Source organism: Leucoraja erinacea, chromosome 2, assembly GCF_028641065.1.
Source record: "Leucoraja erinacea ecotype New England chromosome 2, Leri_hhj_1, whole genome shotgun sequence".
NCBI lineage: Eukaryota > Metazoa > Chordata > Chondrichthyes > Rajiformes > Rajidae > Leucoraja > Leucoraja erinaceus.
Window position 1 is genome coordinate 64,635,148 of NC_073378.1, and position 22,423 is coordinate 64,657,570.

Consider the following 22,423-nt stretch of genomic DNA (forward strand, 5'->3'; position numbering starts at 1 on the left):
GCAAGGCAGCACCCTTTTTAAAAAAAGTCACTTTATGTTCAGCGGCTAAATGCACTCATCCCACATGATTCTTATGCTGTCCCCTAGTTCAAAGGGTGCTTGGACTAGAGCCACAGTAGACAGATTCTTAGTAGGCGGCTGCTGCTTTTTCTAGTGTCCCATTCCTTTCTAACGCATGTGATCTTTCCTTCTGTGTCATTGGCAACTTTAAAACATGAATTGTCGGTTTGTCCTTCAGCCATTTTACCAGTTTTCCTATTTCTTTTGTTGTTCCCTGAGGCTTAATAGCCATGATTAAGTGTGACTCAGAGGTATCTCCCATCTCAAATCGATCCCTTTGGTTTTAAGAGAGGTGGACCATTATTCTTAATCCTGGGACACCAAAGAACAAATAAGGGGTCACTATTACTTGTTCAAGTTTATTGAACCAGGGGGAGACTCGTTCCTGGTACCCGGGATTAGCGAGGCACATATATAATTCAGTGCAATGCGTTCGCTTATGTTCATATCTGGTTTTAACAAGATAATGTAAATACTGGCCATTTTTTGTATGGCTTCCTTTTACCTCCAGTCTTGCAGGAGGACATCCAAGTTCATACTTTTCTTTTCCAGTTTCCAATTCTTTCGCAATCGTTTAGGTGTATCCAACGAGAATAAATTTTGACCTTCACTGCTCTAGGTGTAGTCAGTGGTACTTGGAAATGGTCCTGCCACCGTTCTCCCAATTTCTTTCGAACCCAATTCCTTATCAGTTTGTGATCTCCCGGTTTTAAGGATTCTCCGTTATGGTCAGCTGATAGTGGGTTCTGCATTTCTCTGGTTCAGTGGTTTCTGTAAGACTGACAAGGTTCAGGTCAATTGCTGTGCATATGTAATTAATTATTCACTAAGTTCCTGTCCAGTCTCAGTCTTACTTAACTCTTTAACTACTTACACGACAGACCCTTTAAAAGTAGGTAATTACAATGAAAAGCTATTTAAACATTATTCCCAATTCTTTCAATCTATCTCCCAAAATTCACAATTTCAAATTAACAGATTTTATTCTGAGATAAAGACATTTCCAATTCTCATCCAACACCTCAATCTGAATTCTGCATGGCCAGTGCGCAATTCAGATCTCTCTTGAATTCAATTAGAAAGGTAAGAAATAGGATGAAATCCAAATTAAAATACCGACAAGGTCACCAATCCTAATGCCAGGTTATGTGGTGAAGAAAAAGAACAGTCTCTTTGCTGAGCCACATCCGCTGTTTAATAAAAGTTGAGAAGACAGAGAAAAAACAGTTAATTTCCACATACTGTAGATAGCCAATGCATTTCCAATGAGCAAAGGAAAAGAAAATAACTGTGTACGGCTCCACGCCCACACAACTGCAACTTCTTAACTTTTAAAAACACATGAGAGTGTGTTTTTAGCAATGTGTACTGAAGATGGCGCCTGCCAGTGGCGACATTTTGCCAGCAGCTCAATCGAAGAGAATTATTTATACCTTCAATCAACTCACCTGGATCAGAGAAACGACAGAAATCGTCGCCGTAATGGACTGCGAATGCACTTGAAGACACTAGCTATATTGCGATCTCCCACTGCCTCTGACTGCAACTCCAGGACTGTTTGGAGTCTGTAGACTGGGCAATGTTCAGGGACTCGGCAACGGACATGAATGAATACGCATAGTCGCTACAGACTTCATAAAGAAATGTGTGGAGGACTGCATCCCAACAAAAACCTTCCTAACCAGAAGCCTTGGGTGAACCACGAGATCTGCATTCTGAAGACCAGATCCCAGTCATTCAGGTCGGGAGATACAGAGGTCTACAAGAAGTCCAGATACGACCTTGGTAAGGCCATCAAAAAGGCCAAAATGGACTTCTGCTCCAAGCTGGAGGATGAGACTGATGTTCGGCAACTGTGGTGGGGCTTGAATGCAATCACCTCCTACAAGGCGAAATCAGGAGGCAGTTCAAATGTCAGCGAAGCATCACTCCCTGGCAAGCTCAATGCACGCTTTGATAGGGCATTTAATCTTTAATCTCTCCTGATTTAATAACATTTGATTTTACCCAAGAAACATTCAATTACCATGAATGAAAATAATCTGTGCATGAAAGTATAGCAGAAGCACATTGAATTTGTCAAACATATGTTGCCTGTTTTGAGTCTAATGATACCATAATGAATTTAATCGACACTACTAAACCGTTAATTAACTGTCAAAAATCTCAACGGGTGTGAAAGATGTTGAAGGAAAGGAATGTATTATCTCCTTTTGTGGTTTAAAACTTTTTTTCAATCTTTTACCTTGCCGGAGATGCGATTGTTTACCGGATTGTATCTCCGGTCGTGGCCTAACATCTGCAACCTAACATCAGCCGTATCTCTGCGGCTAAACATCATGGAGCTGGCGGCCTTGCTCGAGACTGACCTTGAGCTCCACCGCGGGGCCGTGGACTTACCATCGGAGCCTACGATCCCTTGCCTGGGATCGACGCTCCAACCATGGCCTGCGGATTTCACCATCGAGGAGTTCGCAGTCTCGGGTAGAGACTGATGTCGGGAAGCTCCAAAGCCGCAGGAGGTTTGACTAGCCCCGACCCGGTGTCCGATTGTCCCCGATGCGGAAGCTTGATCGCCCCGATACGGAGTGCTCGACTGCCGGCTACGGGATCCAAGATCGTCCCGTCAATGGAAGGCTCAAGGCCCCCGGAGAACAAAGAAGGGAAGAGATTGAACTTTGTTTTCGCCTTCCATCATAGTGAGGAATGTGGAGGAATTGCTGTGGTAAATTTTGATATTAAAATGTATTTTGTGTGTTTTGTTGCTTTTTATTGGTATGATGACTGTACGGCAAATACATTTCCTCGTATGTTGCAAAACATACCTGGCCAATAAAGTATAGTTATGATATATGCACATCAGGTTAGTTCACAGTGCAAAAGTATATTAATACCACTGTTTTTGGTGCATGTAATATAATAATTTATCCTAATTACCTAATATGGGACGTATACGTTTAGTAAAGTGCTTTAGTAATCTCAGCATCAAAATACCACTGACAATTTCTATTCAATGGTTTTAACATTAAAATGCATGATGCAAGCCGAACATTAGTTAATTCTAAATATATTGAGATTCATGAGTGGGAAAGAACTGGAGATGCTGGTTTAAATCGAAGGTAGACACAATGCAGGAGTAACTCAGCGGGACTGGCAGCATCTCCGGAGAAAAGGAATGGGTGACGTTTCTGATCAGGACCTTTCTTCAGACTGATTTCAGGGGAGTGGGGGGGACAGAGATAGAATGTAATCAAAGACAGTAAGATTGGTGGGAGAACTGGGAAGGGGGAGGGGATGGAGAGAAAGGAAAAGCATGTGCTATTTGAAGTTCGAGAAGTCAATGTTCATACCGCTGGGGTGTAAACTACCCAAGCAAAATATGAGGTGCTGTTCCTCCAATTTGTGCTGGGCCTCACTCTGACAATGGAGGAGGCCCAGGACAGAAAGGTCAGATTGGGAATGGGAGGGGGAGTTAAAGTGCAGAGCAACTGGGAGATCAGGTAGTTTGGAAACCGCAGCACAGAAAACCAAAACCGGACAAAAACAGAGTTTTAGTAATATAGATTGGACAGACACATGGACAGTAAAGGTTTAGAGGAATATGAGCCAAAAGCAGGAAAATGGGGCGAGCTTAGATGTGGCATCTGTTCGGCATAGATGAGCGGTTGATGGGCCAGTTTCCATGCTGAGTGACTCTATTACTCTACATGAGCGACAAAGTCCCGTGGATAGGGAATTCAAAAAGATTCATCACTCTTAAATGAAGTTTTCAACTCTCAATGACTGGCTCCTAATTTTGAGATGCCTGACATTCAGACAATAGTTATTTAATAAATTGAGGCCAAATAGTGTGACATTAATATTAAATGACATTTCAATTATGTAACCTCAACATCATGTGGGGAAGTGACAATTTTGTATCATCTTTGCCTCTGAGTTGAATGGCTATTAGTTCAATTCATACTCCGGGATTTAAGTGTTTAATCTAGTTTGAGGTCTCCATCAAAGACTGCAAGAAATTGTAGCGAATTGTGGACGCAGCCCAAACGATCACACAAACCAACCTCCCTTCTATTGACTCTATTTATACCTCACCCTGCCTCGGCAAGGCCAGCAGCATATTCAAGGATGAGTTGAACCCTGGCCACTCCCTCTTTCCCCTTCTACCATCAGGCAAAAGTATAGAAGTGTGAAAATGCACACCTCCAGATTCAGGGATTGTTTCTTCCCAGCTGTTATCAGGCAACTGAATCATCCTACCACAACCAGAAAGCAGTGCTGATCTATCTACCTCTTTGATGACCCTCGGACTATCCTTGATCAGACTTTGCTGACTTTACCTTGCACTTAACATTATTCCCTTATATATCTATACACTGTAAATGGATCCATTGTAGTCATGTATTGTCTTTCTGCTGATTGGTTAGCATGCAACAAAAGCTTTTCACTGTACCTCTGTGCAAGTGACAATAAACTAAACTAAACTCAAGTCTGCTGCAGCAATGCAGATATTGCCTCTTGGAATCCATATCCAATGCATCATTCTCCAAAACTTCAGTCATCGTCAAAGTTAATCAATCACCAGTCAAATCTTCCCATCCACGCCCCTTTCCTTGTTCCATGGAGAATGCTTTCTCTATAATTCCTTGGTTCACACATTCCCTCCTCACCCAAACCACACCCTCCCCAGTAATTTCCCCTGCAATAGCAGGAGGTGGAACACCTGTCCCTGCACCTCCATCACCTCCATACAGTGACCTTAGCAACTCTATGACACTAAGGCAGCAACTGAGAGTGGTGCAGTGGTAGAGTTGCTGCCTTAGTGTCAGAGACCCATGTTCGATCCTAACCATAGGTGCTGTCTGTACAGAGTTTGTACATTCTCCCTGTGACCACGTGTGTTTTCTCCAGGTGTTCCAGTTTCCTCCCACACTCCAAAGATGGATACATTTGTAGGTTAATTGAGTTTGGTAAAATTGTCACTAGTGTGTAAGATAAAGTTAGTGTATGGGGTGATCACTGGTCTGCAGGAACGCTGGAGCAAAGTGTTGTTCTGTGAGTAAACCAGCAGTCATGCCTCCAACACTTGCATTAACAACATAATTGGTCATCTTTCATAGTACCATTAGTAGGTTGCTCCTAATTGCAGTGGTTACCATACTGGCAGGAGAACTGCAGCAAAACTTTGAAATATGTTCTTAGCAAGCTATTAAGTGCAAGTAACATGGTGTATGTAGCATTGTTAGACCTAGATGGTGCAATATTTAAACACTTATGTTTAATATGCTTCACGTACATTTGACCCATGAAAAGCTTTCAGCCGTGTTAACATGAATAGTTTTGCTTTGGAAGGTTCACGTTGTAATTCATTGATTCACAAAATTGCAACAAACATTTTAATTCTTTAAATGTTCATCAATTCAGCACAGTTTAGCAAATATCACTTTCCTACGATAGTAGATTACACGTGGCAGAAGGGACACTATCTGTGATTGTTTTACTGGGTAAGTGGTGAGCGTGTTGTACATATTGCATGGATTGAGATTCTAGAAGGTCCCACACATCGCATGCAGTTTTATGATGTTGATTTATGCCATTTAAGGGCTTGCTTTGCTGAAGGAGCTGAGGTCCTTGTGAGATTGAATTGATGGCCATTTGACCCACAGCTTGTTTTCCCTCGTATTGCTGTCAGTGTGTGTTTGCACTTGAAGCTGTGATGAGATAGCCTGTGAAAGTGAAAGATATCACCTGACTTGAAGAGAAAGGGATAATAAAGCTCTCTTATCTCTTATAGTCTCAAAAAAAGCTTTGGTCTAAACTGGGATTTTACACGGGCAATCAGGAGGCTATCAAAATAAAAATGTTGGAAATAATGGGGCTAAAGATTTTGTCATAGTATATGTCATTCACTTGTAAACTATGGTTCCACACTGTACTCTTGCTATTTTCATTCCACTTTCTTCCAGGCCTAGTATGTTTTCCAATTTATTGCAGATTGAGGAGCAAGTCTGGCAGCTTTCTGAAATGAACAATTCAGCAGTGTGCAGAGCTGTTACTGTTATTAAGCAAACACTAATACAAAGCGTTCTGAATGTATCACGCATGTCCCTTTACATTCTGGGGCATCTTAATGTGGCTATATAAATTGTTAGAGTAATTTAGTTATTGGATTATTAGTTAGATACTTGGGCCATTAACCTGGAGAAGATCAAATTCCAACATCGTGGCTGGGAATTTGGATATAAATAACTATTAAAAAAACGTAACTATATAATGAATGAGAAAGCAGAAGCAGTACAATTATCAGATAGCTTTAAAATCCATTTGGTTTATTAATGTCCTTCATGGTAGTATATATTTTGTCATCTCTGGTCTGGTATATGTGCGACAAAATGTAGTAGTTCATAACTGCCTTGGCCGTCTTGGATGCTGGCTGTGTGGATTTTGCACATTTTTCCTGTTTCCTCCAGTTACTCTGGTTTCCTCCCACATCCCAAAGATGCGTGGGTATGTCGGTTAATTGGCCTCTGTAAATTGCTCCTAGATTGTAGGGAGTGGATCTATTTGGTGACAACTGTGATTTAATAAACATTCCATCAGGTCTGAAGTCTTCAATACTCAACCTGAATTTCTTCAATGTTGATGAGTGACAAAAGTTATTTAGTTGCCCATAAATGAACAATCTGCTGCCATACCACTGCTCACAAATTGAATATTTAACCATATTTTGCTTTGAAGTCATTCTGCTTCTCAACAATGCCAACAAGCTGTAATTTGTTTGTAAACACACTTAACCAATTCCTATATTATCTTCAATGTTGTGGAGACATCCTCTGATTTCTCAAAATGAAAATATCCCTTCACTAAACTTGTTTCTTCTTCTGCTTGCGTATGGCTTACACAGCCTAAAGTTGTCAGACAACTTGTTTTATTTGATCTTATTTGATTGTGCGTGCCGGGTTGATTGCATTTGTTGAAACAGGGTGGACCACGTGAAGGTTGCAATCTCCCACCCCAACTAAACTTGCTCTTATTCACATTTTCCTCATAGATTTCCATGCTGAAAATATGCACCAGTGTATCTCATCAGTGTTATTCTATTGGAATTTGCTTTGCTCAATGAATATAAACTGATGTCATATTTGTACCTTGCAAGGTGCAAAATTATTTATTGCTCAATAATGCCACTCAGCATTTAATCTAAAATGCCATGTTAGTGTTGAGACAGCACCAATGTGGAGACAATGTATGCATTGTCATTCTCACCTGACACTGATTCCAAATTTATACCTCCTTACAATGTTTAATAGTTTAAGATTGAAGCAGTACTCCAATTCAAATTGTGCTATATTCAAGCAAATTGTCTTTGAATTTCTGAGACATTGAAATATTTAGTGATAGTTTATATTTCTGAACCCGTTTCAAGTATAACAAAAAGATAGACACAAAATGCTGGAATAGCTCAATGGGTCAGGCAGCATCTCTGGAGAAAAGGAACCGGTGACGTTTTGGGTTGAGACCCTTTGGTGACTTTTTCAGCCTGACCAGCTGAGTTACACCAGCTTTTTATCTATCTTCTGTTTAAACCAGTATTTGCAGTTACTTTCTACACATCAGGTAGAACAAGATTCTCTTGCACTCCCTTGTAATATTATTTTGTGTAGACGTATTCTCTCCATTGGTGCCAATTCCACTGTATTATTAACTTTAAAGAACTCCTCAATGAATACTTAAAAGGCTTGCGTTTGTATATAGCACAGTTTCCAATGTAACCAGCTGTAGTCCGAGCTACTATTTTATCTTATTCCCTCTCTTACAGTAACAGTTTCTGCTCAAGTACTAATACACACCTTGCCAATAGTTCTCTTTCTTTTTTTGTTTCATCAATCGCCATAGTTTTTATTCATAATGCCATGTTTCCTGTGAATATAAATTATTTCCCGTATGGTCAAATTTAACACAAATGGCCCTGGGCTTTTAGGGAATCAGCCCACAAACACATACTAAATGACGGATGTGTCTTCACTCTTGTTAATTTTTGACCTTCCTTGTCAATATGTAATCTATCTGTGCATGCTTGCATTTTTTTTTGCTTCTAATCAGGGTGATGTAATCAGTATATATAAAAACAGAAAGCAAAGTCGAGAACTGGTACTGGTTTACTATTGTCATGTGCACCAAGATACAGCGAAAAGCTTCGATTTCCGTGCTATCCAGGTAGATCATACTACATATGAGTAGAATAAGCTGCACAAGAGAAAATAAACAGAGTACATAATATAGTGCTACCATTGCAATGAAAGGGCAAATAAAAACATGCAAAGGCTGTAATGAAGTGGATCAGAACATAGATAATATATCCTCAGCAAAGGAGTGATCTGTTCAAGAGTCTGGTGACAGCAGGGAAGAATCTGTCCTTGAAGCTGGTGGTGCGAACATGCTTTTACGTTTTTGTATATTCTGCCCAATGGGAGAGGGAAGAAGAAAGAATGACCAGGTTGTGAATGGTCCTTGATAATGTTGGTTGCTTTCTCAAGGATGTATGAGTGTAGATGGGGGAGTTTGGTTCACATGATGAACTTGACTATGTCCACAGTTCTCTGTAGTTCTTTGCGATCTTGGAGCAGTTACCAGACCAAGCTATGAAGCATCCCAATAGGATATTTTCTATGGTGTATCTGTGGAAATTCATAAGCATCATTGGGCACATATTGGAGTACAAGAAGAGTTTGGCTGAAGTCATGAGTGTAAAGGGAATATGGATAGAGGCCTGCGAACATGGTCCTGACGATCGAGGGAGATGTTCTGTTGTTCATCCTTACACATTGTGATCTATGGTTCAGGACGTGAGGATCCAATTGAAGAGGGGGTGCTGAGTCCTAGGTCCAAGACTTTGCAAATTAATTTGGTTGGAATTACGGTGCAGAAGGCAGGACTATAGCCAATAAATAGGAGTATGACGTAGGGGTCATTGTTGTCCAAAGACGAGAGCAGGACTAAGCAAATGTCATCTGTTGCAGTGTTAGGTGGATTGTAGTAGATCTAGACTGGATCTGTAGTGGATCTAGGCTGGAGTTGATGTGAACATGTACATCAGTTTTATTAAATCCTCTAAGTGCAATGTGTGTAAATCATATGTTTTTTTGTGCCTTCATGAAGATTAGTGGAGTTGTGAAGAGTGTGGAAGGGTGCTGAAGGATAAAAGAGTTCAGTTGGAAATTTGGGCAGAAAAATGGTGTGGAATTTAAACCGGAGAAGTGGGCGATGATGCATTTTGGGAGGCCAAATGCAGGAGAAAAATCTATCATAAATGGCAAGAACCTTATGTGTCATTGGATCGGGTGCAAGTCAAAAGTTCCATGAAGTGGCAACACAAGTGGATAGGATGGTATAGAAGATATACAGCATACTTGCTTTTGTCGGTCAGGCATTAAGTATAAAAATCAGGAAGCTATGTATCAAACTGAATTTAGGACACATTTGCGGTATTAAGTTTGGTTAAGGTGAGAGAGGGTGCAAATCGAAAGGAAATGGGTGAAGCAGGTTAATTTTACACCAAGTGAATGGAATGCCCTGGCACTAGAGGCAGTAGCAATGCTTAAGGGGCATTTTGGCAGACACATGAAGTTACAGGGAATAGAAAGATGTGGAACATTGACTGGCAGATGGGATTAGTTTAAATTGTTGGAAAGTAGAGGAAGGTCACTACTTGATAAGCAATGGGATATCAATGTCAATGACAACATGCACCTGAGCTTGCAATCATTTCAGCCATGATCTTGTTAAGTGGTGGAACAGCCTGCAGGCCAACTAGTGTACACTTGCCTCCAGTCTGTCCATTTGTATGTAAATAGCTGGTAAATAATAAATAAAATCAAGATTAATCTGATACTGAGACTATGAAAAGTCTCTCTCCTCTCGAATGTCGGTGAAACATCACTCCCTGACGAGCTCAAGGCGTTTTACGTACGCTTTGACAGGGAGAATACTGATGTGCCTTCCCGATCCCCCATTCGCTGTGATGGCATTTCAGTCTCAGTCACAGAGACTGATGTCAGGAAATCCTTCAGAGGGGTGAACCCCCGAAAAGCAACTGGTCCTGATGGTATACCCGGTCTTGTTCTAAAAACCTGTGCGGACCAAATGGCGGGAGTTTCTATGGACATTTTCAACCTTTCACTTCTGAGGTCTGAGGTCCCCACCTGCTTTAAAAGGGCATCAATTATACCGGTGCCCAAGAAGAATAAGGTGACGTGCCTCAATGACTATCGACCAGTGGCACTAACTCCGGTGGTGATGAAGTGCTTTGAGAGGTTGATCATGGAGCAAATCAACTCCTACCTCGACAAAAACCTGGACCCACTGCAGTTCGCGTACCACCACAACAGATCAACGGTGGATGCAATCTCGCTGGCCCTCCACTCCGCACTGGACCACTTGGACAACAAAAACTCATATGTCAGGCTGTTATTCATTGATTACAGCTCGGCATTTAACACAAACATCCCCTCCAAACTGGTTACCAAACTCGCAGAACTGGGTCTGCGCATCCCTCTGTAACTGGATCCTCGACTTCCTCATCCACAGACCACAGTCTGTTCGTATTGGTGGAAATGTGTCAGCCTCAATAACAATCAGCACGGGAGCACCTCAAGGCTGCGTGCTCAGCCCCCTGCTGTACTCACTCTATACCCATGACTGCGTAGCGAACCACAGTGCGAACTCCATCATCAAGTTCGCTGACGACACCAGTATTGTGGGACGTATCACTGATGGGGATGAGTCAGAATATAGAAGAGAGATCAAGCAACTGTCCATATGGTGCCAGCGCAATAACCTGGCCCTCAACACCAGCAAAACCAAGGAACTGATTGTGGACTTTGGAAGGAGTAGGAGGGGGACCCACAGCCCCATTTATATCAATGGGTTGATGGTTGAAAGGATCAAGAACTTCAAATTCCTGGGCGTGCATTCTCTGAAGATCTTTCCTGGTCCGAGAACACTAACGCAATTATCAAAAAAGCTCATCAGCACCTCTACTTCCTGAGAAGATTACATTTATCTGTTTTGTAGTAAATGCCTACTATTTTCTGTGTGCTTAAGCAAAGTAAGAATGTCATTGTCCTATACAGGGACACATGACAATAAACTCATTTGAACTCCTCTTCCTGCTCCCTTCTGTAATAGAGAATTTGTGCAAGGGACAAATAGAGGGAACTTTGGTGTGAAACAAAACTGGAAAATGGCCATTTTTGCTGGTGGGCTGTTCTCAATAAGGCGACTGCAAGTAGGCATCCTTCAGCTGTGGTGCTGGATTGCTAAATTGATTCAAATGACGAATGGAAAGCAATTGGCAGAAAGTGCCACTTTATGCCAGGGATTTAAAAAAAGGCCAACTAGTTCACAATGTGCATGGTATGTTTCACTTATGGAGACCATCTGCATCAATGGAACGTGCCAGGAAAAACACAGTAAAGTGATGTGATATGATGCAGTAAAGAGTAGATGGCAAACCAAAGTGCGTGTTTGAGAATCGGAAGGTCCAGGCAGTATTAAACAGTTCTATTTATCACATAAAGAGGAGGTACAGAGACAAGATGGAGTTACAGATGGAGCAGCAGGACACCAGAAGCCTGTGGCAGGGGCTACGGATTGTAACCAACTACCGGAGCACCCCTCCCTCATCCGCAAGTGCCGGCACCTCCCTAGCTGATGACCTGAACTCCTTTTACGCTCGTTTCGAGAGGGGCAACACCACCAGGTCTGCCGACTATCGACAATACCGCCAGCGGGCTGGCTACCGAAGCTGAAGGGAGGAATGTGCAAACATTCTCGCTGTCCGAGCACGACGTGAGGAGGGCTCTGACATGGGTGAACACGAGAAAAGCTGCAGGCCCCGATGGCATCTCAGGGCGAGTACTCAAGTCCTGTGCTACGCAGCTAGCTCCAGTGCTCACTACATTATTCAACATCTCCCTGGACAAGTCCGTAGTCCCTGCCTGCTTCAAAAAATCTATCATTGTACCGGTACCAAAAAATGCCTCCCCAGCCTGTCTGAATGACTACCGTCCGGTGGCCCTTACCTCGGTAGTCGTGAAATGCTTTGTATGGCTGGTGAAGAAACACATCTGCGCCTTCCTCCCTCGGAACACGGACCTGTTGCAATTCGCATACCGTCCGAACAGGTCCACGGACGATGCGGTCTCCCAGGTCTTGCACACCACTCTCTCCCATCTGGACAGCCAGAAGGGGGGCTACGTGAGGATGCTGTTCATAGACTACAGTTCAGCCTTCAACATGATAGTCCCCACCAGACTGGCCGGGAAGCTAATGGAATTGGGGCTCAACATCTCCCTGTGTGCCTGGGTCCTGGACTTTCTCACCGCCAGGCCCCAGGTAGTCAAGATGGGAGGGAATACATCGAAGTCCCTCACCCTGAGCACAGGATTGCCCCAGGGTTGCGTCCTCAGCCCCCTATTGTACTCCCTGTACACACATGACTGTGTGGCTAGGTTCAGCTCCAACTCAATAATTAAGTTTGCTGATGACACTGTGGTGGTGGGCCGGATCTCAGACAACGACGAGAAGGCCTACCAGGAGGAGGTGGCTGATCTAGCACTCTGGTGCCAGGATAACAGCCTCCTCTTGAACATCAAAAAAACGAAGGAGCTGATCATGGACTTTAGGAGGGCACATCATCCGAGGACGTACACTCCATTGAGGATAAATGGGGATCCTGTGGATAGGGTGAACTGTTTTAAATATCTGGGAGTCCACATCTCCGAGGATATGACATGGGCATCACACGCCTCAGCACTCGTGAGTAAGGCAAGGCAGCGCCTTTACCACCTCAGGCAATTGAGGAAATTCAGAGTGTCTCCGAGGATCCTCCAGTGCTTCTACGCAGCGACGGTGGAAAGCATCTTGTCTGGTAACATTACCATCTGGTTTGGGAATTGCTCTGCCAAGGACAAGAAGGCTCTGCAGAGAGTAGTGCGTTCGGCCGAACGCACTATGGGAACTTCACTTGCCTCCCTGCAGGAACTATACATCAGGAGGTGCAACTCCAGAGCCAACAATATCATGAGAGACCCCTTCCACCCCTCCAACGGACTGTTCCAGCTGCTACGGTCAGGCAAACGCCTCCGTTGCCATGCGGTGAGAACGGAGAGGTTGAGAAGGAGTTTCTTCCCAGAGGCCATTCGGACTGTAAACGCCTATCTCACCGGGGACTAACTCTACTGAACGTTTTTCCTTCCATTATTTATTATGTAAAGGTATATGTGTGTTATGATTGTGTTTATAGGTTCTTTGTCTTTTTGCACAAAAGTCCGCGAGCATTGCCACTTTCATTTCACAGCACATCTCGTATGTGTATGTTGCAAATAAACTTGACTTGACTTGACTTGATAAACATTATACTTCATTGGAATATCCTAATATGAAAAAGATCATATCAATGTTGACTAATACTTGTGTAACATAGTTATGAATAATGTATCATGTATGATATAATACAATAATATATGATAGTTCCTTCCAGCAACATTGATGTTAGAGGTCAACAAATTTAGGGAGAGAGAAGACCTCCAGTGCGGAAGCGGCCATTCCAGGGTTCCCAGGCCGCTGGGAGGACTCTCCCGACGCCGGAGCAACATCACCCGGCGAGAATGGCCTGGAACATCGGGCCTCCGTAGAGGCAACTGTGGAGGCCTCAATGGGCCTGACTATGGGTGAACTGGGGTTGGGGACTGGACTTTGTGCCTTCCCTCATGGTGGGAGCCATTGTGGGGGGATGTTCTTTGTTTAAAACTCTTATTGGTGTTATGTCTGTATTCTTTTTTTTGTGTGCTGCAAAATGGCAAAAAGCATTTCACTTCACTACACTGGGTGTATGTGAATGTGACTAATAAAATACCTTTGGTACTTTGACCAAGCCAACCAAGCAATCACCCGTTCAGACCAGTTCTATCCTACTCAGTAAGGACAATTTACTGAATCCAATTAACCTACAAAGCTGTACGTCTTTGGAATGTGGAAGGAAACTGGATCACCTGTGGAAATCCCACGTGGTTACAAGAGAATGGACAAGCTCCATACAGACAGCACTTGAAATCATGATCACACCCAGGTCTTTGGCACTGTAAGGCAACAACTCTACTGGTTATTAGGTGGTGTTATGTGTGAGGGCGGGGGGGGGGGGGGGGGGGGGGGGGGGGGGGGGGGGGGGGGGGGGGGGGGGGGGGGGGGGCTGAAACGGGCTTTCTGTATCTCCCTTCGGGGGGGATACGACTGTTTTGTCGTATCCCCCTTCTCTTCCCCCACCTGAGCTGAGGCCTAATGGCGGAGCTGGCAGCCTCCAACCAGCGACCGACCTCGAGGATCTGGAGGTAGAGTCAACCAGTACTCACTAACGCGAGGCTGGCCGTCTTCGAGCTGCGGCGACGTTCGGGCAGCGGCACGACTCGGCGCTCCGGTGAGGGTTGACGGCGCGGGGCTGAGACACTCCCGTGTGGGCGGCCCGGTGCGGGGCTGAGACACTCCTGTGTGGGCGGCCCGGCTCCCAGCTGGAAGGCGCTCCCGTGTGGGTGGCCCGGTGCGGGGCTGAGACACTCCTGTGTGGGCGGCCCGGCTCCCAGCTGGAAGGCGCTCCCGTGTGGGCGGCCCGGTGCGGGGCGGAGACGGTGCTCCGGTGGCTGAGGCGGCGTTCTGGTGGCGGTGACCTGAAACCGGGGCTCGGCCGCGGGCCAGTGGACGGCATCGTCAGGAGCTCGCGGGTCTCAGGCTGGTGCCTGTTTTCCGGAGCTCCCGTGGCAACAGCTGCGTCCGCTGGACTGGAGGGTGGCAGATTCGATCACCCCCGGGCCGTGGAGCTTGAACCGCGGGACTGACTTACCATCGCCCGGTGGGGTATCGCCTCAGCGCAGAGGGAGAAGAGGAGGGAAGAGACAGTAACTCTAAGACTTTTGCCTCCATCACAGTGAGAAGGTGCTTGGTGAACTCACTGTGGTGGATGTTAATTTGTGTTTATTGTGTGTTGTTATTATTACATGTATGGCTGCAGGCAACAACATTTCGTTCAGACCAAAAGGTCTGAATGACAAATAAAGGATTCAATTCAATACTGCTGTGTCGCTGTTCCACCCCATGAAGTAGAGAAAATTACAGAGATAAGTAGGGACGAGGCCAAGGATCATTTTGTGAATATCCTTTGTCTTCAAATTTTCACTTAAAGATTTTTTCCATTCCTATACTAAATTGTAAAGTCTAGCCTGAAGCCTGCTATTGTTTAGAAGTGGAATCATTCACGCATTTGCACATGCAACGTTTGAAGCCCTAACTCAGTAAGGAAAAAAATATAAAGCAAGGTGCCCCATGTTTAGAAAGTTTCTCGGTGCACTGTTGGATGTTAGAATAATGGAAGCATAAAATAGTAAGATTAAACGAGAACTTACCAGTTTGAAGTTTGATCTTTATTTTATGAGGAGTAACGTTGAGGGACTAGGTATAGAACCCCGCCAGGACGCATGCGTGTCATTCTTCAAAGCAGCGGTGTGAAATCACAGATAACTGTAATGACTAAACATAGTAAGATTAGAGAAGAGATACCAGTTCAAGATATGATCAAGGGTGGGAGCGGAGGGCACGTATTCCCTCAACGTTACTCCTCATAAAATAAAGATCAAACTTCAAACTGGTAAGTTCTCGTTTAATCTTACTATTTTACTTCGCAGTCACGTGAGTGACTACATGAAGATTTTAAAGCTCTGTGATTTCATGCCGTGGAACGAGTCCATGCATCACATCTGCCTTGATTTTTGGGAAGAATAAAGTTAACATCATTAGACATCAATACGATATTGAAACCCAATAGTAAAAATATTAACACCAATTATTGCCCCTATTTCTGGGGTAAATTATATACAGAACTTAAAGTTGTTTCTGCAAATGTTCCAGGTTCAATGACTGGTTTGTTATAAAGTCGTTGGAAAGTTTCCTCCGTTGACCATCCTGCTGTCTTGAGGATTAGTCCATTGGTACTGCCAACTTCATAGCTGCCAATGTAGCTGTAGCCCTGGTGGAGTGAGATTTGAAATGCTAGTGTCCACTCCAGCCTATTTAGGACTTGTTTTAGCCATCTAGAGATGGTCTGGACTGTCACTGTTTGAGTGGCTGTTAGCAGCTGATTAAAGTGACATTTCTTCCCTCTGATGATCTTAGTATACTTCAGGTATGATAGTAAGTGTGTTATAATACAGAGATGACCATCGTTGGGTAGGCCCTGAATTCTGTTTTTTATGCCTGCTGACCCCTGTCTGTTCCTTATGACTATTACATTGATGTGAAAATTATATTCCAGATGAATTAATCATGTTGTCCAACCTTATTTTCTGTAGTGACTGGACCCTTTGTGCCATGACCAAGGCCATCAGCATGACTGTTTTTATAGTCAGTTTCCATAGGGACAGAGCTGTAGCTGGAGACCAGTTTCTTAACATGGTCAGTACAATGCTCACATCCCATATTTGAGAGTACCTGGTTCTTGAGGGTTAATTTTAAAATGCCCCTCATGAGTTTAGTTACCAGGGTGTATCCCAACAGAATGTGGTTCTGTACCTTCGACAGGTATGTTGACAGAGCAATTCTGGTGCAGTAGATAGCACTATGACTGAGCCTCTCATTGCAATGGCGGCTTGCCAGGAATTCCAGAACAGACGGGATGTTCATAGATCTGTGGGTGATGATTATAGTTGTGGCAGTACTTCCCGTACCTAGATGATACCAAGTACTGATGTTTGGGTGGACTGTCTGTGACCCGCTGAAATAATTCCGCATTCGGTCCATCAGTCCCAGGTGTAGAAGATGTGCTTTCAACTCTAAAATAAATATGTTAATATATAATAGTGACATGGGTGACTCCCCTAGTGCGGGAAGAACCAGTAAGTTAGGTCTATGATAGATGGTGATGTATGGTTCTGACCCATGTTGATATCACCCGGACCCATGGTTGCGTAAGGCAATCAGGTATTATCAAAATTCGAGACGTGGAGTCTATTGTTTCTTCCTAAATACCCGACTGATGAGGCAAAGGGAGGGATGCATAAATGATCCCCCAATCAGCGAAGATACATCTGAACCACTGCCCCAGGTTCTGGCTCCCAAGAACATAATTTGATAACTGGTAAGAGCATGGATGTGAATAGGTCGTTATCTGGTATTCCATACCATGCAGTTCCAGCAATACATATTGTATCCAACATCCATACAGTGTTTTTAGACTAGCCTGACATGATGTCTGCCACTAAATTCAGTTTCCCTGGTAGTTGGTAGCTGGTATCCAAATTTCTATCTGGATACGCTATTAATCCAGATTAATAGATACAGTAACTCTAAGACTTTAGCCTCCATCACAGTGAGGACGTGTTTGGTGAACTCACTGTGGTGGATGCCCATTTTGTGTTTATAGTGTGTTGTTATATTACATGTATGGCTGCAGGCAACAACATTTCGTTCAGACCAAAAGGTCTGAATGACAATAAAGGATTCAATTTAATTAATTCAATTCACAAATAGTGTTGGCCAGCTAGTCACATGGTGTTGATATGTTTCTACCCATATGGTTGACATATGCTACCCCGGTGGTGTTGTCAATTTGTAGTCTAACATACTGGTGATATAACCCAAAACAATATGACTTAAAGCCATGGCTACACTCACTTCCCCAGGTATATATGCCCAATGTTAGTAGCGATGCCTCCTGTGCATTCCATCTCCCGCACAGCCGGAGATGGGATTAGTAGCATCCCAATCCAAGGCCCATCAGTATGTGGTTTCATAGACGGGTAACTGTTAATGTTTGGTTAGGAACAAGCCTAATGTATGTTCCACCATTTTTGTACCATAGTGGCCTCTGTTGGTTGCTTCATTAGTCTGTCAGAATGACCCCCCCCCCATAAATTATTGAGTGACGCGTGATTGCGCCCAGTAATTTGATTATGTAAAGGTCACGATATCATGTGGCTGGCACACAGCCCCTAATGCCAATACTCTATTACCAGTCTGGTGGATGGTTTTGTTCCCTGCAAGCATCCATTAAGGCTGTACCCTTCCTTACGGCAAAGTCACTGCCATGTGAAGTGTGTTAACGGTGAACCGCAGACGATCTGTTGTGTTAAATACATCTGTGGGCACCTCCAATGAGTACTACATAGCAAGCATATTTTAATACCATGCTTGCCATGTAGTACCCTAGGATCAATACCTTTGTTGCACCAAAGGTTCCCATCTGTAATGAATATAAAGTACGAAGTATTCAAATTAGTCAAAACTAAGATGAAGTGGCAACCACCTCTATATTATGAGAAGGATATTTAGGACAAGAATTCCTGTGATTCATGTTGGATGTCCTCCATAACTCCTATTTATATGGGCACTGTAGTTCAGTATGCGCTTAAGTTTGTTTTTATCCCTGTGAGCATGAACATTCAGTTCGGTACATGCTGAACTGGAGGATAATGTAATGAATAATTCTAAGGTATACCCCTATACATCTGAAATATAAGTGACGATAGAAATAATTCTATGCATACAGATAGATCTGTTATCTCTCACCAACCTTGTATAGAGTCAAACCCACCTTTCTCCATGATTACTATAAGTTGGTTTGTTACTATTTCGGCATCCTCCGTGGTCGTTGAGGTGCCGGTGTCTGTGATGAGGGTTAGCGCATTTCCCAGGAAGTAGATTTTAAGACGTTCCTTAATGTGCCCCAGTTCCCTCTATGTGAAGTTCTTTCCCTGTTAAAATAAGATGCCTCCAAATTTTAATATTGGAGGTTGGGAGGTTCCAGGTAAGGCCTATAAGGCCAGTGCATCCTGGTGATCTAATGTGTTGTATTTTGTGTATAGTGCGGCCGATCCTGTCCCACTGTTAGGACTAGAACTTTCTTTCATTTTAATTCCCTGCCCTACCATGTTTAGGTTGATACTGGGAACATTCAGGTTTTGCAGTTCCCTGATGGTAAGTGTCTTCCAATAGTTTTTCTGCACCCTAAGTGTACTAGGGGTATGTTCTGCTCCCCTGTTCAAGTGCAGCCCAAAATTGACCCCCTATACTCCCCTCTGATGAGGGAGAACACTGTGCAGCCCTGCAAGAGGTACTGCTGTAGGACTTACTAGCTGCCCCTCTGTGACTAGTCTCCATCTCATGGAGCTGCCACTTACCTGCTCCAACAGCCGCTCCAGCTGGTCCCGATGCTCTCGGGCACCCAACCGGCTCCAATGCACATACATGGTCACTGGCCATCGCGGCTGCTCCTGAAGCCGTTCCTCCTGAGGCTGCTCCGTCTCAGCCACTCCAAGGATTGACTCTCGGTGTTCCCCTTTGATGAGTGAGAAACACTGTGCAGCCCTACAAGAGGTACCGCAGTGGGGCTTACTATCTGCCCACTGTGGATAGCCTCCATCTCCTGCCGCTTTGGGGTATTTCCTCCAGCAGCCGTTCCAACTGGCTCTTATGCTCTTGGGCATAGGCCACTCCCGGCTGCTGTTGCCCCATCCTGCAGCCGCTCCAACCGGCTCCCGTGCTGTCGGGCACTGGCCACTCGTGGCTGCTCAGTTTCTGCTGCAGCCGCTCCAACCGACCCCCATGCACACGGGCACTGGTCGCTTGCGTCTGCTTTGTTTCTCCTGCAGCCGCTCCAACCGGCTCCCGTGCTCTCGGGCACTGGCCGCTCGCGGCTGCTTTGTACCTGCTGCAGCCGCTCCAACCGACCCCCATGCACACGGGCACTGGCCTCTCACGGCTGCTTGGTACCTGCAGCCACTCCAACTGACCCCCATGCACACGGGCACTGGTCGCTCGCGGCTGCTTAGATCCTCCTGCAGCCGCTCCAACCGACCCCCATGCACACGGGCACTGGTCGCTCGTGGCTGCCTGGATCCCCGCTCCCAGCCGCTCCAACCGGCTCCCGTGCGCTCGGGCACTGGCCGCTCGTGGCTGCTCCTAAAGCCGCTCCAACCAGCCCCCAGTGCGCACGGGCACTGGCCGCTCGCGGCTATTCAGAGGCGGACTCCTTGGAGTCAACGACTCTGTGTATGTTTACCTCTCCCGATTGGCCGGGCCCGGTGCGGGAGCGAAGTCGGGAGTGAAGTCGGGAACAGCTGTTCCCATTACGGGAGATCAACGTGCCGTTTGCTGCTGCTGCCGGCTTCCCGCAACTCCGCGATTCTCTCCCGCCAGCTTTCCCACAGCCTTCATGGATCCGGTCCATGTCTCCACCTAAAAGGTAAGTGGAAGGAACGCAGAGTTTTCTTCCCTGCTGTTCCCGGCTTTCAAATTTTGCCGCTAGGGGAACGTCGTCCCCCCTGCTGTGACTCGTTGCAATGCATGTAGCGATATGCGTCCTGGCGGGGTTCTTCACGTAGTCACTCACGTGACGCCGAAGTAAAATTGCAGGTAAAGCTCCTATTATTAAATCGTTCAGCTGAGACAGCCTTAGATATTGTGAGAGAAATAAGATTGAGCCTGATAGACGTTGGTCTTTTTTGAGTTGACTTATTGAAAAATAATCTTCATCTGGAATCAAATTTGCCCATTATAATGTTCACATTCCTAATACCGTTTTCTCTTTCAGAAAGTGATACTTGAAAGTGTTCAAATAGATATCTTGACAGTTCAGAAATTATTTTCAGGAAGATTATATGAAATTCCAGCCACTAAAAAGTGGAAATGAGAAGTCTTTGTCCGCTACCAGGTTTGTGCAGGGGTTCTGACGTAGACATCTATTGACACTGATGTCCACTCTCCTGGATAAAATAGGAAAGATGTTCAGGAAAAAAAACTAGTTCTAATCTGGGCACGATGACATTCATTGTTTTCATATTTTCTTCAATTTTCAAAAAGTGCGAGACCCACTTTAAAAATAGATCAAAGGCAGTGATTGTATAAACCACATTTACAATAGTTACAATGCAGAGTGTACTTCGAAATTTTGAGTGTGATCAAATGTCACCATAGAAGTATACATTCTCCATGAGAATCCATCTTCACTAACAAGACTAACCTTGATTATTAGAGCACCTTTGAGGCAAGGTAGTTCCATCAATATTCCAAACATTTGAGGATAAAACTCAAGCATCCATTTCTACCAGTGGCTAAGGATGGATCTTCGAGTAAATGGACACTCCCAATATTCATTGACATAAACAGAGATGGCACGGTGACTGTATGATGGCGGTCACTGTATGATGAGTTGCTGCCTTGCAGCACTTGCAGCGCCGGAGACCCGGGTTCGATCCTGACTACGGGTGCTGTCTGTATGGAGTTTGTACGTTCTCCCCAGGACCTGCATGGATTTTCACCGAGATCTTTGGTTTCCTCCCACATTTCAGAAACGTACAGGTTTATAGGTTGATTGGCTTGGTATACCTGTAAATGTAAATTGTCCCTAGTGTCGAATAGTGTTAATGTGCACTGACTCAGTGGGCCGAAGGGCCTGATTCCACGCTGTATCTCTAAACTAAATGAAACAATATTAGCTGAATGAAGATGCAAAAATCGTCATTGCAACCATAGATATTTACTAAAAGAGCACATGGTTCTGGAGTAACTCAATGGGTCTGACAGCATCTTTGTAGAACATGACTGGGTGGTGTTTTGGGGCTTATAATAGAAGTGGGGAGAAAGCTGGAAGGGTGCAGGTGGGACAAACTCTGGCAAGTTATAGATTGATTCTTGAGAAGAGGGTTCTGATTAGCAGATGGTTCTGCAAAGGCCAGAAATAAAAACACAAACATTAAGATAGGAATAGAAGAGTAGTGAAATGTGAAGCTGGAGGTAGGAATCTAGGTGGAAGGGAATGGCGAAAGAGATAGAAACTCATATTTCTCATCCATGCTTGGGCCTTCTCCATTGCCAGAGTAAGGTATTGCATAAAATGAAAGGACAACACCTCTTGTGCTGCTTGGGTAGTGCACAACCCAATTGTGGCTCATCTAGGTGTGTACCCATTTCTCCCTCCCCCCACCCCTTCCACCTATGTCTTCCACAGTCTTCACCTTTCTAGGTGGATAGGTGATGTTTCATGTTGGGACCCTGCTTCAAACAAAAAGTTGGGGGTGGGGGGGGGGGGGGTGGGAGAGTAGAATGCTGAAAGAGAAGGGTGGATCATTCATATCTCACACTTTTTATCTCTGGCCTTCGTCCAAGCTTTGTCCTGCACACCCCCACCCCCCCCCCCCCCCCCCCCCCACTCCCGACTTATCTTTCAGCATTCACACCCTCCTCGCCCCCTTCCCAACTACTATTAGTCTGAAGAAGGTTCCCACCATGAAACATCACCTATCCAAGTGATCTAGAGATG